We start from the raw sequence: 15,686 nt of genomic DNA on the forward strand, positions 1-15,686 counted from the left end.
AGGCAGAGAGGCAAGGAGAGAGAGAGAGGGGGAAGCAGGCTCCCCGTTGAGCAGAGAGCCCTATTCAGGGTTTGATCCCAGGGCCCTGAGATCATGACCTGAGCTGAAGACAGAGGCTTAACCAACTGAAGCATCTAGTCGCACAGGACTGTAGTTCTTAAGTAAAAAGGAAGCAGAAAAAAAATGTAGTCAGTGTGTCTCCTGATTTTTTCATAATGTATACTTACAGACTATATTCCTATAATGTAGTCACTTTTTTTAACTGAAGTATAATTGAGATACATTATATTAGTTTCAGCTGTACAGCATAATAATTTGATATTTGTATACATTGTGAATTATTCACCATATTAAGTCCATTCACCATCTGTCATCATACAAATTCATAACATTTGTTTTCTTGTGATGATAACTTTTTAAGACTTACTTTTTAGCAACTTTTAATTTTGTAATAAATGTATTGCCTAGAATCACCTGGCTGTACATTCTATCTCCATGAGTTAGTTATTTTATAACTGGAAATTTGTATCTCTTGATCTCCTTCACCCATTTTGTCCACTCCCGAATCCCCTTCCCTTTACAGACATATTCTTATAACATAGTCACTTTACCAGTATCCCTCACTTTCCTATAATCGTTTATGTTCACTGTCAAAGATAAACAAATCGGGGCATTGGCTACAGAAGTAGGGGCAGATTTTATTCAGTAATCACCATTGCAATAGGGAAGAGAGTCCAGCATGAACTCAGCTTCACTGAAGGAAAAGGCAGAAAAGGTTAAAAGGTTGTGGTGCGCAAGAGGGAAAGCACCAAGGTTGAATACAGGGGCTTGGCCCATGTGACAGGCCACCTGGCTTCCTAGCTGGCACTTACCCGGGGGGAGACACAAACTTTCAGTGGTGCAACGAGGAGCATGGCTCCCGCCACTAAGGCCCTTCTCCTCCCACAGGGCCAGAAGGGTCAGAATTATCTCCCTAAAGGTTTCCTTGTCAAAGGGTGGGCTCTCAAGTCATTGAAGAAACAGTCCTGGGTGATAGATTTGCATCTCAAAGGTCAAAAGATGCATAATTGCAGGCTATTTAAAATAACAGTTCTCAGGGAGGGAGTCAAGGGGCCTATCTGCTTATCACCAGGCTTTGGCTGGAATGAACAGCAAACTATCCTGTGGCATTGAACTTCCTCAGGCAAGGATTTTAGGGAGGCTGGATCATTTCAGGAAAGCAGCTTCAGGCTAGTGGAATCCAAGCTAGAGTTTGGTCAAGGCTCTTAGGGCAAGGGTTTGGGTGGAATCATGATGTGTCCAGGGTTCTACAATTGTCATTGCTAAGAAATTTTCTGGTTTTCATTTCAATTGCAGTATATATTACCCTGGGAATATAATGTACTAGCCAAAGGTTGAAATATTTGGTGGTTTCATTTCCATTTTATATTACTAAATTGAAATTCAAAGATACTATTTTAAAATAAGATTTGAGGGTATCTGAGGGGTGGCTCTGTCAGTTAAGCTTCCGACTTTTGATTCTGGCTCAGGTCATGATCTCAGGATTGTGAGATTGAGCCCCACCCACTTTAGGCTCTGCACTGGCGTGGAGCCTGCTTAAGATTTTTCTCTCCCCCTCCGTCTCCCTCATCTCCCTTAATAAACAAACAACTAAATAAATAAAATGAGATTTGAAAACAAACCCCCATATAGATTAGTTAATAATTTACTTTAAAACATTCAATATAAAATATTTAAACATTTTGCCAGCAAATGGTGAAACTAAGTTAAACGTTCCCAGACCTACACAAACTGGTAAAATTACGTTGGTAAGACACAATCACAGGCCTATTGATAATTTGCTAGGGTGTGGAGGACTACTTGTCTTTCATCAAGCTTTATATTTCCTAATTCAGCAGGAATGTTTACCAACTAGAAAATCGATGCTATTATTGAAGTTTTCAGAAAACCACTGGGCAAAAATAATTTTTTTTTGATGGTTGAGCCTTCCTATCTTGAGATGTGCAATGCCCAAGGGGACTGGAGGTAGAGATGTAACAATACTATTGGCAGAGGGCACACAGCAGTCCAATTTTTACATGCTTCATCTGGAGACTGAATACAATGTGATATCAAGTTCCTTGAGGCTTAGATAAATGAAACAGTGTTATACACCAAAACTGGGTAGTCACCCCACCCTCCAGCTAGAGGTGTTGAGGAAGAAATTGACCTATTTCCTTAAGGACCAGGAAAAACCTGAGCTCCAGTGTCACTTAACATCCTTATTCAGACAGAGCTTTCTCAAGTCAAGATCAGATAAAGATACGAAGAAGAGAAAGAAGAAAAAGTGGAGGGAAGGAAGGGACAGACAAGAGAGGAAGACACAGAGGGATAGAGAGGAGGGAGAAAGAGAAATAAAAAATATTGTAAACTAACACAAATATCAACCTGAAGATCCAAAAGCCTTTAGCCCTGAAATGTGCTTTATAAAAATGGGAAAACATTTTTCTAAGGAAGAGTTCCATGAAACGTGAGTAAAAATTGGTGGACACAGAATAGGTTAAAATGAAAACATAATGAATGAATAAAAATGGAAATAAATATGATTCAAAAGAATTGCATAAAAAAAGGAAAAGAACAAAACCAAAATAATATTTTAAATGATATAGAAGATAACTTACAATGCAAAAAATATATAGCAGTGTGGAGGGAAAATCTGAGAAGCAATCCTAGATTTGAGAAGATAAGGAAATAGAGGTCACTGAAGTATAGGATGTAGATTTTAGACAAAACTATGTACTTAATATATACATTAGAAAGAATGAACAGAAGTTCTATTCAAAGAAATAATGGAGGACATAATTTTTAAAATGTAAATATTTGGGGGCATCTGGGTGGCTCAGTTGGTTGAGCATCCATCTCCTAATTTCCTCTCAGGCCATCATCTTAGGGTCATGAGATCTACCCCGCACTGGACTCCACACTTAGCGTGGAGACTGCTGAAGATTCTCTCTCTTCCCCTCTTTCTCTCTCCCCACTCCCACTCGTGTACAGGCACACGTTCTTTTTCTCTCTCTTTTGTAAGAAGCTTATAACCTTTTAGGAAAAACTAATGAAAATAAATCAATTTTTCTGAAATGTCAGGAAAGAAAGGGCAATCTGCTACTATAAATTGTATCTTTTTTTTAATAATTTTTTAAATTTTTTATAAATGTATATTTTTATCCCCAGGGATACAGGTCTGTGAATCGCCAGGTTTACACATTTCACAGCACTCACCAAAGCACATACCCTCCCCAATGTCCATAACCCCACCCCCTTCTCCCAACCCCCCCTCCCCCCAGCAACCCTCAGTTTGTTTTGTGAGATTAAGAGTCATTTATGGTTTGTCTCCCTCCCAATCCCATCTTGTCTCATTTATTCTTCTCCTACCCACTTAAATTGTATCTTAAAATCCCAAATTCCACAAAGTCATTTATTTCATCTAGAAAAGAGCATCTTTGTAAAGTTTTCCTTTGACTGGGAAAACAAGAATTGTCCTTCCTTATTCAGTTTAAGTAATGATGGAGGAGAGGGTTGAGAGAGAGCATTTGGCACAATGAAGGGACTAATTGCTATAGAGATGAACTTTCATTTATTTTACTGTTTTGGACCCCTTCCATTCCTGAACTTGTCTAGACTGCAGTTATGTTTCTGGGTTTTTCTTTAGTTACAAATCCCATATCATCTTGGCTGCTGATGGCTTGCTTCGTTTTAGTCACCGATAGGTTTTCATTTACTTTTGTTTCTCCTAGAAATGCTTTGGAGCCTCTTAACTATTAAGAGATGGGCGCCTGGGTGGCTCAGGGGGTTAAGCCGCTGCCTTCGGCTCAGGTCATGATCTCAGGGTCCTGGGATCCAGGCCTGCATCGGGCTCTCTGCTCAGCGGGGAGCCTGCTTCCCTCTCTCTCTGTGCCTGCCTCTCTGCCTGCTTGTGATCTCTCTCTATCAAATAAATAAAATAAAAATCTTTAAAAAAAAAACAAAACATTTAACTATTAAGAGATTTAGCTCTACCATTCTAATGAGGTGTCACAAGGAAATGGAGACAAGCAAAACGTTTAGTTTATTATCTCTAAATTTTCTTGAATGGTTAACAAAATCATAACACACTTAAATATAGTTGAAGAAGGGACTGTAAAATAAATCTTTATAATCTGGCAGGAAAAATAAGAGTGACAGAGCATATGAGAAAGGAGGAATGGTGGAAGATGTATAAGGGTGCCAACTGCTTCATTTAACTGTGCTAAACAGAAAATGTTCCAATTTGCTTGAACAAGAAACAGACTCTTAAGTGTACACGTAGGGAGAAAATTTTCCTTGAGTCTCTCGTGTTTTTGCATACCTTTGAAATAAAGGCATTTTCATTACTATTAATTTTTGCTTTGAACTATCTTTTCAAAGATGTTTTTGTAGAAAGCAGCCTTGGAAGATAATGTCTCCCTTTGAGCAGATTTTACTGTCTAAGATAGTAAAGATAATAATTCTCGCAGAGACAAAGATTGGACAGGTTTGCTGGTAGCTTCTTTCACAGAATGGGGTTTCCTCATGTCAGGCCTCCTCTTCTCTAAAAGGCCCCTCCTGCATGTCAAGGCATCATCTGATCCCCACTGTGTTACTCTATAAAAATTGCAGTTCGGGGAACAACCCAATGATGTGTCTGGAGTTATTGCTATCACATCGACTAATACATTTCCCTTTGTCTCTGGCAAAGTTTCCTATGAATTTCTTGCAAGCTAACATATTAGTTTGCAAGTAAGCTAAAAATCCAGACCCTTCATATTCTTGGCACATGCTACTTAAAGATACAACAATCACCATCACTATTTAATTATATATCAAAAATTTTGAAGTGTTAGCAGTAAGTTGTAGGATATAATCTAAATTATTATATTCCTCAAGGGTGGTCAGTAGATAATGTCTCATATCTATAAATACACACATAATATCATAATTATGTTACACAGAGTAACAAAAAAGAACAAGTAGAGGAGAAAGTGTTCAAAAGTGGTAGCCTGTGAGAAGTCTTTGAGTAGGAAGTAAAACAGAACATTGCATTTCTCACTAGGAGATTTTTTGTCTTTGTCATGAATTCTGTGATAATTAAAGCTGGAAATGTAATTCTTTTTTTTTTTTTTAAGATTATATTTATTTGACAGAGAGAGATCACAAGTAGGCAGAGAGAGAGAGGGAAGCAGGCTCCCTGTTAAGCAGAGAGCCCAATGCAGGACTCGATCCCAGGACCCTGAGACCATGACCTGAACCGAAGACAGAGGCTTTAACCCACTGAGTCACCCAAGCGCCCCTGGAAATATAATTCTTTAAGTATCCTGGTATAATTATCTAGAAGTGGTTAAGAGGGAACAAAAGTAAACTTCTTAGGATGTAGGTCTATTTCTGTCCTATATTAAATGCGAGAAGGCAGTTGGAGTAACACCTACAGAGTTTGAAGAAAAGTATGAAGCCCAAGAATATAAAATTAGGATGCTTTTTCTTTCATGAATTGAAACAACAGAAAGACATTTTCAGATACAAAGAATTTTGGAGATACACCACACATATAACTTTCTTAAAAGTATTTCTTAGATATTTAGGAGACCAAAAAAAGTTAATCTAAACCAAAAAAGAGCAGGGATGGCAAATATGTGGTACAAAAGATATGATAGATTGTGGTAATAATTGGCAACATGTTCCAAGATTCTTCTGGACAGTCATTCTCTCAGAAAACCATTATTAAATTGGACACATCAAGGATCATGTGAAGAAAGGGACGTGGTAAGAGAATTCTTTCAGTAGGGCAAATGACTTAAACCTTAACAAGTTTATTTTGATTTCATATGCTTCAGTAAACAAATACGGAAGAATGGAAAATCTTTGATCAGAGGGTTTAGGAACACAAGCACACACACACACACACACACACACACACACACACAATCTAATTAAATAAGATTACATTGTTTCAAAACAAACTTACGCTTTATTTATTAACTCCTAGAAACCAATATCCAAGATGTTAAAGTAATGGCTTTAACATTTTATTCTGTATGAGTGATTTGGATTCTATAACTAAATGGCATGTATATCTTTCAACATCTCTGTACTTAATTTATTTAAAACATTACATATCCATCAGTTTAATTACAATTTTTGCAGCAAATGAGTATGAGGGTTTTCTGGTTTACAAGTTCCATTTTTTTATGGATCATGTTAGGTTAAGTTTGAGCTTAGGTCTTAAATATTCTTCGTATCTGGCTATATAATTTGGAAGATGGAAGTTCTTTATATAACCACCATAAATATTAAAATATCTGATAATACATCTTAGAGTTAAAACAAAGAAATTATAGTAAAGTACTTCTCAAGTGAAGTGTTTAGATGGTAAATAAAACTTTCATAGAAAGATGGGGTATAAGTTTGACAGAGAAGACATTTCAATTCCAGAAAAAGAGCAAAGAACATTTTCTTCCCCTCACTTTACTTCCCAAGATCACTGGAAAGAAAATCAAGTTATTCATGTCTTCAATTTCTTCCAATTTGGTAGGGAAAGAAAATACGATTTATTAAATTTGATTTGTGGCAGTGTTTAGAATGATGATTGTGCTCTAGGACATGGGCTTAAATTTGTGGAAATTTAAAATTTATAAAAAATTTAAGGTACATGTTGCTTGAGGGGAAAAATAAATCACTTACTGTCCTTTATTGACTAGTTCGAACTTTTATAAATTAGTTCAGATACATGAGGAAATCTTTTCCAAAATATTTTCCTGTTTGGTTTTCAGTGACTATTATTCTGGCAGGAATAATAAGTGCAAGAATAAACATTATATGTGTCTTTATGCCCTGATAATCTCCTCAAGGTACTTATGCTAACATTGGATGTTCTAAAAAGAGTTGATTGAATTAAAGTTTTTGTTTGTTTGTTTGTTTGTTTGATTCAGTGCATTAAGGAAACACTGAGATATTTTACTTATATAAGATTTTAGAATTTTGGAATAATTTTTTTAAAAGATCTTATCTATTTATTTGACAGAGAGACACACAGAGAGAGGGAACACAAGCAGTGAGAGCATGGGAGGGAGATGCAGGCTTCCTGCTGAGCAGGGAGCCAGATCCCAGGACCCTGGGATCATGACCTGAGCCTAAGGCAGCTGCTTAACGCTTAAAGACTGAGCCACCCAGGCACCCCCAAAGTAAATTTTTGTATTACCAATATGAGTGTACCCATACAAGATGAAATATTTCACAGTTTATATCATGATGCTTATTAACATTTTTAAAGTAGGCATTCTATATATATAAAAAAATCCACTTTTGTATAGAGAGTTTTCTTAAAAAATGTTACTTTTAATAACTTCTCTTCAAAGCCAGCAATCATAAGGTTAGAATTTAAAGGACTAGAGATCAGTATAGAATTTTTATTATTTTGTTGTCTGTAGATACTTATAACACCATATGGCTCATTGATGCTAACATCTGTCACCCAGCCAAATATTGATTAAATCACTTGGAATTATGTGAAGCACATTGGGAGTTAAAGGAGATTTGATTACACCTTTATACATGTTTGATTTAAAACTGCTCTTTAATCAAGTAGAACTTAAATGAAGTAAATATTAAAACAGAGAATTTTTTCTCCCAAGAGAAAGTGTTTCTCACTCATGTGCATTTATATACAGAATTTCCTAACAAGAATTTAGACATATATGCAAGACATACAATTTCATTTACCTAGTTAAAGATTTTTGACATAGTCAAATATAATCTTGTTTTTCTTTATACTTGGTAATTTTAATTGGCAGCAAGGAAGATGATTTTTCACAGAAGTAAAGACTTCTGTTCTTGCACATAGCCTTGGAAGACTGCCTGGATTTATTTAAATTTCCAAATAAATATCATTGGCTTATAGATGCCTGCAGGTTAGGTTACATGAGATTGTCGTATGAATTATAATTCATGGGCTTACTTATCAAAGTACTATTTTTGTATTTGCTGTGCATTTAAATGAGCCAAAATATTCAGGTACTCTGATGTCCAATTATCAGTTTGAAAATTAAAATAAAATAATTCATACTTACCACACTGGATAAGCCTTAAATCTTAAGCATCATCTATTTGTATGCATATGCATTCATGCATCTTAATGCATATATATGTAACATTTAGTTAATAATAAGTGACTTTTACTGGAAATATCCTAGAAACAATAAGAAAAGTAGATTATTGGATATTTTTATGATCATTAATCTATTTACTAATAATCAGCAAGCATATCATAAATATATGTTATGGTAATATACTGTGAACCTTAATAGGGTAATATATATATCATAGTTTTTGAAGTGAGATATCACATTTCTGGAGAAGTCATTTCTTACACTGACATTCAGCCAACATTATGATTTTAATTAACTTTCAGGATATTGTTGGTTCAAAATTAATAATGATTGGGAAAAATAACCTATGGATATAAAAATATTATTTAAAAGAATATATAAAAGCTGTTGTTATTAGAAAGTAGTTTTAAAACACTTGTTAATGATACTTTTAAATATAATTGATTAGGATTATAGGTATTTTTGAGATCAAATATTAATAGGAAAAAATGAATATACTAACATTTCTATAAATATTGCTACTAACTGTGAAAGATGCATGTTTTACAGGTAGAGGAAGAATATGGTAAAATGTGTTTCTGAGATTTAGAATATATGTGTGCACAGTTTTATTTTTTTAATTAAATTTTGGGAAAGACTTTTATACTTAACCTTTGCTCCAAATCAACATCTCACGTGCCTCTAAGTCTTTTCTTAGAGTAATACTTTTAAGAAAATGGTTTTGCTAACTATTAATTGTTGAAGATAAATATTAAACACTTTATGATAAAGATGATGGACGAAAGAGTCAAGGAGAGAGGGAGAGTTAGAACCAGTTGTCCAGAGGTAGGAAAATCGTCTAGAGAGTATCAGATATTGAAGTCAACTGGGAAACATGTAATTCTTCTAAAAGTTCAAGAGGCCAGTCAGCTTCAGGTCATTGCTGCTATGAGGGAGGAAGAGCCTGGTATTACCTATTATTCTGATTTTTAATAGATTTCAATGTATCATATTTTGATTTTCACATATGAGGGTAGTCAAAACATATTTATGGACCAGTTGTGTTCCTACAAGTCTGTTATAAAAGTCTTATGCATCCAATAATGACTTTCATTTGGAATGAAACATTATTATTTTATTATGCGGATTTGAATTTGAGGTATAATAAGATATCTTATACTGTCAGTAAAAGAAAAGTGCTTCCAGCATGAAGAGGTTTCCTCTGTTTCTGTACCAAAATATTTTGATTTCCTGTCATTTGTCTGAAAGCCAGAGCTTAAACTAAATATATTCTTCTACTTGCATAGTTTACCAGTTAGAAGCTTTATCCCTGTGTATAATACATTTTCATGTTTTTCTAGATATTTAAAGGACTACAGATAAAATTTATTGATGCAAACTGTACGTTAGCTATTTACAATAAGCTCATTGCACATTAGGCAGTTTATTCTTTTCAAGTTGTTTGACTTATTCATTCACAGATTTGCCCAGAGAGTTTGTACTGTGTGAAAAGTTCTATTTTAGGCTTTGAGATGCAATTGCAAATAAGACAGACAAAAGCTCACCTCTATTGGTACTTATGTTTCAGTGAGAGAAACTGACACTATACATGATAAATAAGATATAAAACAGGCTGCATTGTGATGTGTATCTGTAATAGGGAAATAATTTAATTATTGGGAGATGGGGGAAAGGAGAGCAAATTTTGAACCTTGAGCTACATTGTCAGGGAAGACCCCATTGAGGAGGAGACCCCATTGAGTAAAAAAAGTGAAGTTAACATAATTTAAGGTATCTGGTAGGAAAATATTGTAGACTAAAGTTCAACTTTTTTTTTTTTTATATCATTATCTACCTTCTTAGGAGCCTTTTCAGACATTTCTTAGCTGTCCCACTACATGAAATCCAATCCAAAGAATAACATTTTGACCAGTAGGGCTGATCATTGGAGGGCTAAAACTAATTTTAATATCTGAGATTGTTTTATCCTTGAAGAATCTATTCTTATTCTCTTGTGGGGTGGGGGTGTTGACCATCTTAAGAATATGTTCTCTAGTCTTAGAAACAACAAATGAAAAAAAAAAATTGAAATCCATTATATTGGAGAATGTGCATATCTAGAAAAACACATTTTGTGCCTGAGTCAGAAAGAATTAGCGAGAGAACCTGTAGGAGAATAAGAGAGAAAGGAGAGTGGAGAAATCATATATGACCTTATTAATCAAAATCTTAGTTTTGACATAGTCAGAGGATTTTAAAGAAAGGAGCAATATGGCCTAACTTCAATTTTGACAGATCACCTTGGCTGTCCTGCCAAGACTAGAGGGAACATAAGCAGAAGCAGGGATCCATTTAAGCAAATTTTACAATCAGGTCTCGTTACATACTATTAAAAGTGGAGCGCCAAAGGAAGATGTTCAATTCTAATTAAAACATTAAGAATTTAAAGAAAACAAAGAACAGAGCATTAAATCAAGGTGAGGGTCCTTCTATATACAGGATCTACTGCATAGGTCACTCATGCAGAAGTTAGTCCTGCTTGAAGTAATTTCTGGATCAAGGTGGTGAGGGGATTTAAACATTGGCTGTTGAAGGCATAACAGACTGGGTTTTGTCATAATGTGGATAAGAAATGTGATAGCAAGAAAGGAGACAGCCAGCACAAACTTTGGTTTTGTCATAACAATTGAAAGAATGAAAGAGATCTGAACTGAGGGAAAGAAGACAGCAGAGGAACTGGTCTAGGAGGTGTGTTGGTGTTACTCATTCTTGCAATTTCATACAAGTTATTTCTGAATTATAATTTATTTTATATCCTCTATCTGTGCTATCATTATTAACATATCTTAAGGGTTATTTTAATTAAAAAAAGATGCCAGAAATATTGCATTTATTTAAATAATGAGGCTCTTTTTCTATAATTTTGCAGACTACTCCTTTTTGCAGTTTAAGTCAGTTTCAGTAGTAATTAGAGACAATATATTCATAATTGTCATCTAAGTATGTATGTGCACTTTCAAATGTATATTGGGTGCACACATGCATTTGATTGTACCTTGAGTGTCTTTAAGATTCACAATTGTCTCACCCACTTGAAAGGACTCATTGATAAATCAAACTAAATATTGATGTTTAGTTTAAATAATTTATATCCAAATTTTAAAATCTTAAAGTTAAGGTTAAATGACTTATAGGTTTCCTTTTTCACCTTCACCTTCCCTATTGAGTGATTACAAAATGACTGACTTCTGGAATTAAAAAAAATAATAATTTACAGACAGCATAATCTATTTTGAGTTAGAAATTGATAAGACCTCTTATATAGTAAGCTTGTTTTTCTAAAGACCACATCTAGTAGTATCTATTAAGCTTTAAAATACATATATATTCTATGAAGCACCGAGTAAACTTCTCTATAGTTAACCCTATTTTTTAATAACATTCCCTCCTTGTGTTGACTTTTTGTTCTCTAATTTAAAATGCTCTGAGGACACAAATGTCAAGTAAATTGCCTATAATTGCATTCATACTTGTTATTAAATTCCATTAATAAGTATACTCTAAATATATATGGAAAAGAAAGTGTGCATTCAGGCTTTAATTTTCATGCTACTCTTCTGCCTATTTTCTAATCAATTCTGAAAAAAGCCTTAAGATGCTCTTCAGCTTCTACTCTGGAGGTCAACGAGGACAGCAGGAGCAGGGAGCTGATAAAACGGGGGGTACAAGGCAGAGCAAGCCACCGTGATTATTTCCTCAGTGTCTGTTTTGCAGAAAGATCTTGTTATCTCAAAACTCAAGAAGATTGTAAAGGTTATTTTTCAAGGTAGGGGATGTGTCAAAAAAAAACTACTCAATCATGCTGTCAAAGATTTGTGTAGCTGAAAGCAGAATGTATATTAGAAAATGTATTTGTCTTCTATATCTGATAAAACTGAGAATTCAAAATTGATAATTAAATTTGTTTCCTAAATTTGATGAAGCCAAGCAAGTAAGGATTCTAAAATACTGTTTTGACTAAGATGTGTAAGTATTTTCAAAAGTAATGAAATTAAAAAAAAAAAGGTACCACATCACAGAAACTAGAACAGGATGGAGAGTTAATTCCATGTTTCATATTATTTTAACTTCTAATTTAATTATGGATAACATGGCTATAGCAAGGATACATATTTCTAAATATGAAACATACACTTCCTTCTATAACATATTTATCTTAATCTATTTCTTTACTTAATAAAATATCTTTAAAATATTTGGGGATTTTTACAATGTAATAGTGTGTGTGTTTTAAAAGAGGAAGGCATAAAAAATGTTGACATATCAATAGCATTGTAAGCAACTCTTTGAATTTTAAATAAGAGCTTCTCATATTACCTTTTCAAGTAATAATTCAAAATTTATTTGCATTTTTTTTCTTAAGATTCTACTTCATGGTCGCAAACTGTTGCAAAAAAAACTATAAAAATGATTTATAGATGAATTTTAATAGTGAAAAGTGTGAAAATAAAAAAGCAAAGAAGGCACTTATTTATCTTCCATGATTTTTGTGAAAAATAAAACATTTACTGATTGAGCGATCTATAAGCAATTCTTCTTTGAAAGAATAACTTTTACATCACATGTAGCATTAGAAACACTGAATGCATATTTGACTAAAATACTTAAGAGAGTACAGTGAGTGACAAATGACTACCATTTGATTATATTTCTAATTCATATATGTTCATACTCAAACATTTTAGGTAATCTGAAATCTTATAAAATTATACATACGTTATAATTATGTTTATACCCCAAATCCATAAAATCAATAAACCCCAAACCATAATTTGAAAATAAAAAAGTTGTCACACAATTATATAGTAAAATATTACTGATATTAATGTTTTCATTTACCTATGATATTTCTCAATTTTTGCATCCGTACTCAATTTAGATATACAAGAGCTGTACCACATTCATTATGGATGGGAGGAAGTATTAAGTTCTTCAATTAATGTGACTTTCTGTGATTATATTCCAGAAGTATAAAATAATTGTCACTAAAATAAAGATTTAAAATAACATAATAGACAATGCCTTCTATAATATGGTTACACAAAATAAGGAATTATTTTTTTCTGGAACAATTTAATTTGGACTTTTTCTTGTTTCTACCCTTAATGCTGGAAATGTAGCATTTAATAACCTCTTCATTAAATATTTGAGAGAATTGCATTCCATATACCACACTAGATGCTGAATAGGCAGTAAGATTAAACCTTGAAAAAATATTTACAAGTATGCTGAACATTACTGAAGAAAAAAATACCACAAGTTGAATTAAGAAAACCCAGAGGAATGCATCCCTAATTTGGTTTAAGGAGACTGTACATCCCATTTTGCCTGGAACAGTTTCATTTATGTCCATTACCCAGGCATAATTATTAATAATGGCCCATTTGACTATAAGGTTGTCACTGCTTAAACAGTAAATGATATTGTCACCCTAATTAGGAGTATCTTAATTATCACATTCTCTCAATCGCACTTCTAACTTCTCTGAAATAACAGATATTTAAAAACTAGGCTTTTCCGGAATTCACCAGAATGTACAGTGATGATTGAAAAGAGTAGCATCTTTTTGTTGTTTTTGTTGTTATAGAACAATACAAGAGGCTAGGCTATGATGACCTTATGGAACTTCCTATAAACTTACCTGGATAGTGGTCAACTTACTTTTACATGGAGATGTCATTAGGAAGTATACAGAAAAAAAAAAAAAAATCAAAATTATTCTTTAAACTAAGTTGGGGATCCTTTTAATTTAAGTGAATAGGTACTTAGCTATGATTGAAAGGGCCATGGCAGGAAGAATGGAAGAAATAAAAATTTGGTAAGCTGGTCACCAAGCTATAGTTTATATTGACTAAAATGTAGAATACTTAATATGTACTTGAGTTTTATTTCATAGAAAGTATCCAATGCCATTAAAAGAAATATATATCTTGAATTTTTTATTTCCTTCATAGAGGTAGCTTCTTAATCACCCTAAAAGACCCCCTTACATTGTAAGAACTACTGTCCAGAGGATGAGAGATAAGAATTTGTTTAGCTGTTTTTGCCTATTATGTGCCATGCATAGCCAGATACTCATCTCTTGATTTTTCACTCCCTTTAGTGCTGACAAACTTAGGTGTCCATCACAGGTTTTCCCCTTTTCTGTGAAAATCTGTGGTTTCCAGTCAGTCAGGTACTGTCACATTGTTACTTCTTGGCTTTAAGCAATAGAAACCACTTTTGATTAGGCAACATAAGTTCATCAAAAAGTGCATTGAACCAGTGGAAAGCAGAAACACCAGAATCTCACAGGAATTAAGAAAGACAAGGCACAGCAAAATTCGTTCCACAGAAACAGTTTAAGCCAGTTTGCTACATGTTCACTGCTTTAGAACACTTGTGGCTAGACAGCTCCACTAAACCGCTTTCGGTTAATTTTCTCTCCTGACTTCACTGTATCCTACTGAATGATATTTACTCATGGCTATGAAAGATGGCCAATAGATAAAGAACCAATGAAGAAGGCCAACGTGTGGTTGGTGGGTGCTGCATGGGGACTATGATTCCTCAATTCTCATTCATGTGGTTTCTCATCTTGCAAGGAGTGAGGTTTAGATAGTGGCCCCAGAGCAATGTTTGAAGAGGGTAAGAAAGAAGTTAGTTGGGATCATCTCCTGAATATTCAAGATGTCATCTGTGAACCATTTTCTTGGTCAATGGAAGTCATATTTCCAGCCCAGAGTCAATGGATGAGGAAATATATCCTGCCTCTTGATGGAGAATGGCAAAGATATTGCCAAAGAACATAAACATAGCATTAGGAGGAATGATTGAGCCCATTTAAAAAAAAAAAAAAAATCAACCCTAATGCCTCAGACAAAAAAGAATATAGATAGTTAATTTATTTACTCTTAAGATTTTATTTCTTTATTAGAGACCAAGTACAAGGGCAAGTACAAGACCAAGAGCCGGGGTAGGAGTAGCACCAGCTGAGGACACAAGGCCTCATCCTGGGACTCGGGGATCATGACCTGAACTGAAGGCAAATGCCTAACTGATTGAGCCACCCAGACACCCCTAAATGGCTCATTTAGTTACAAAAAATCATTTTATTCTATTAAGTGTACATTAGGTTGTAAAATAAAACCTAGATGAATATTTCAATGAGAGACGAGTACCCTTTTGACTGCTTTTTCTTGAAGAGTACCCTTTTTACTGCTTTTTCTTTTTCATGATGACATTTTATTCCCAAGTCATTCAAATATGTTTTCAAAAATAGAGCAGAATTCTTTCTGAATACAAAGATCTTATTGATTCATTCTATTTTTTTGCAAGTACAGATAAAAAGGGATATCCAGGCATTAATAAATAATTTCAAGAAAATATAACATTCACAGTAGAAAATATGTGGCATCTTTTAGCATGAAGAGAGAAGTATGAGATAATTAAATTTAAAAATGACATAATTTTAGTTGTGTCTGTATCTTCTGTTGTGGGATAGGCCTTTATTGTTCATAGCAAAGCACCATG

This window comes from Neovison vison, chromosome 1 (assembly GCF_020171115.1).
Source record: "Neovison vison isolate M4711 chromosome 1, ASM_NN_V1, whole genome shotgun sequence".
Classification (NCBI taxonomy): Eukaryota; Metazoa; Chordata; class Mammalia; order Carnivora; family Mustelidae; genus Neogale; species Neogale vison.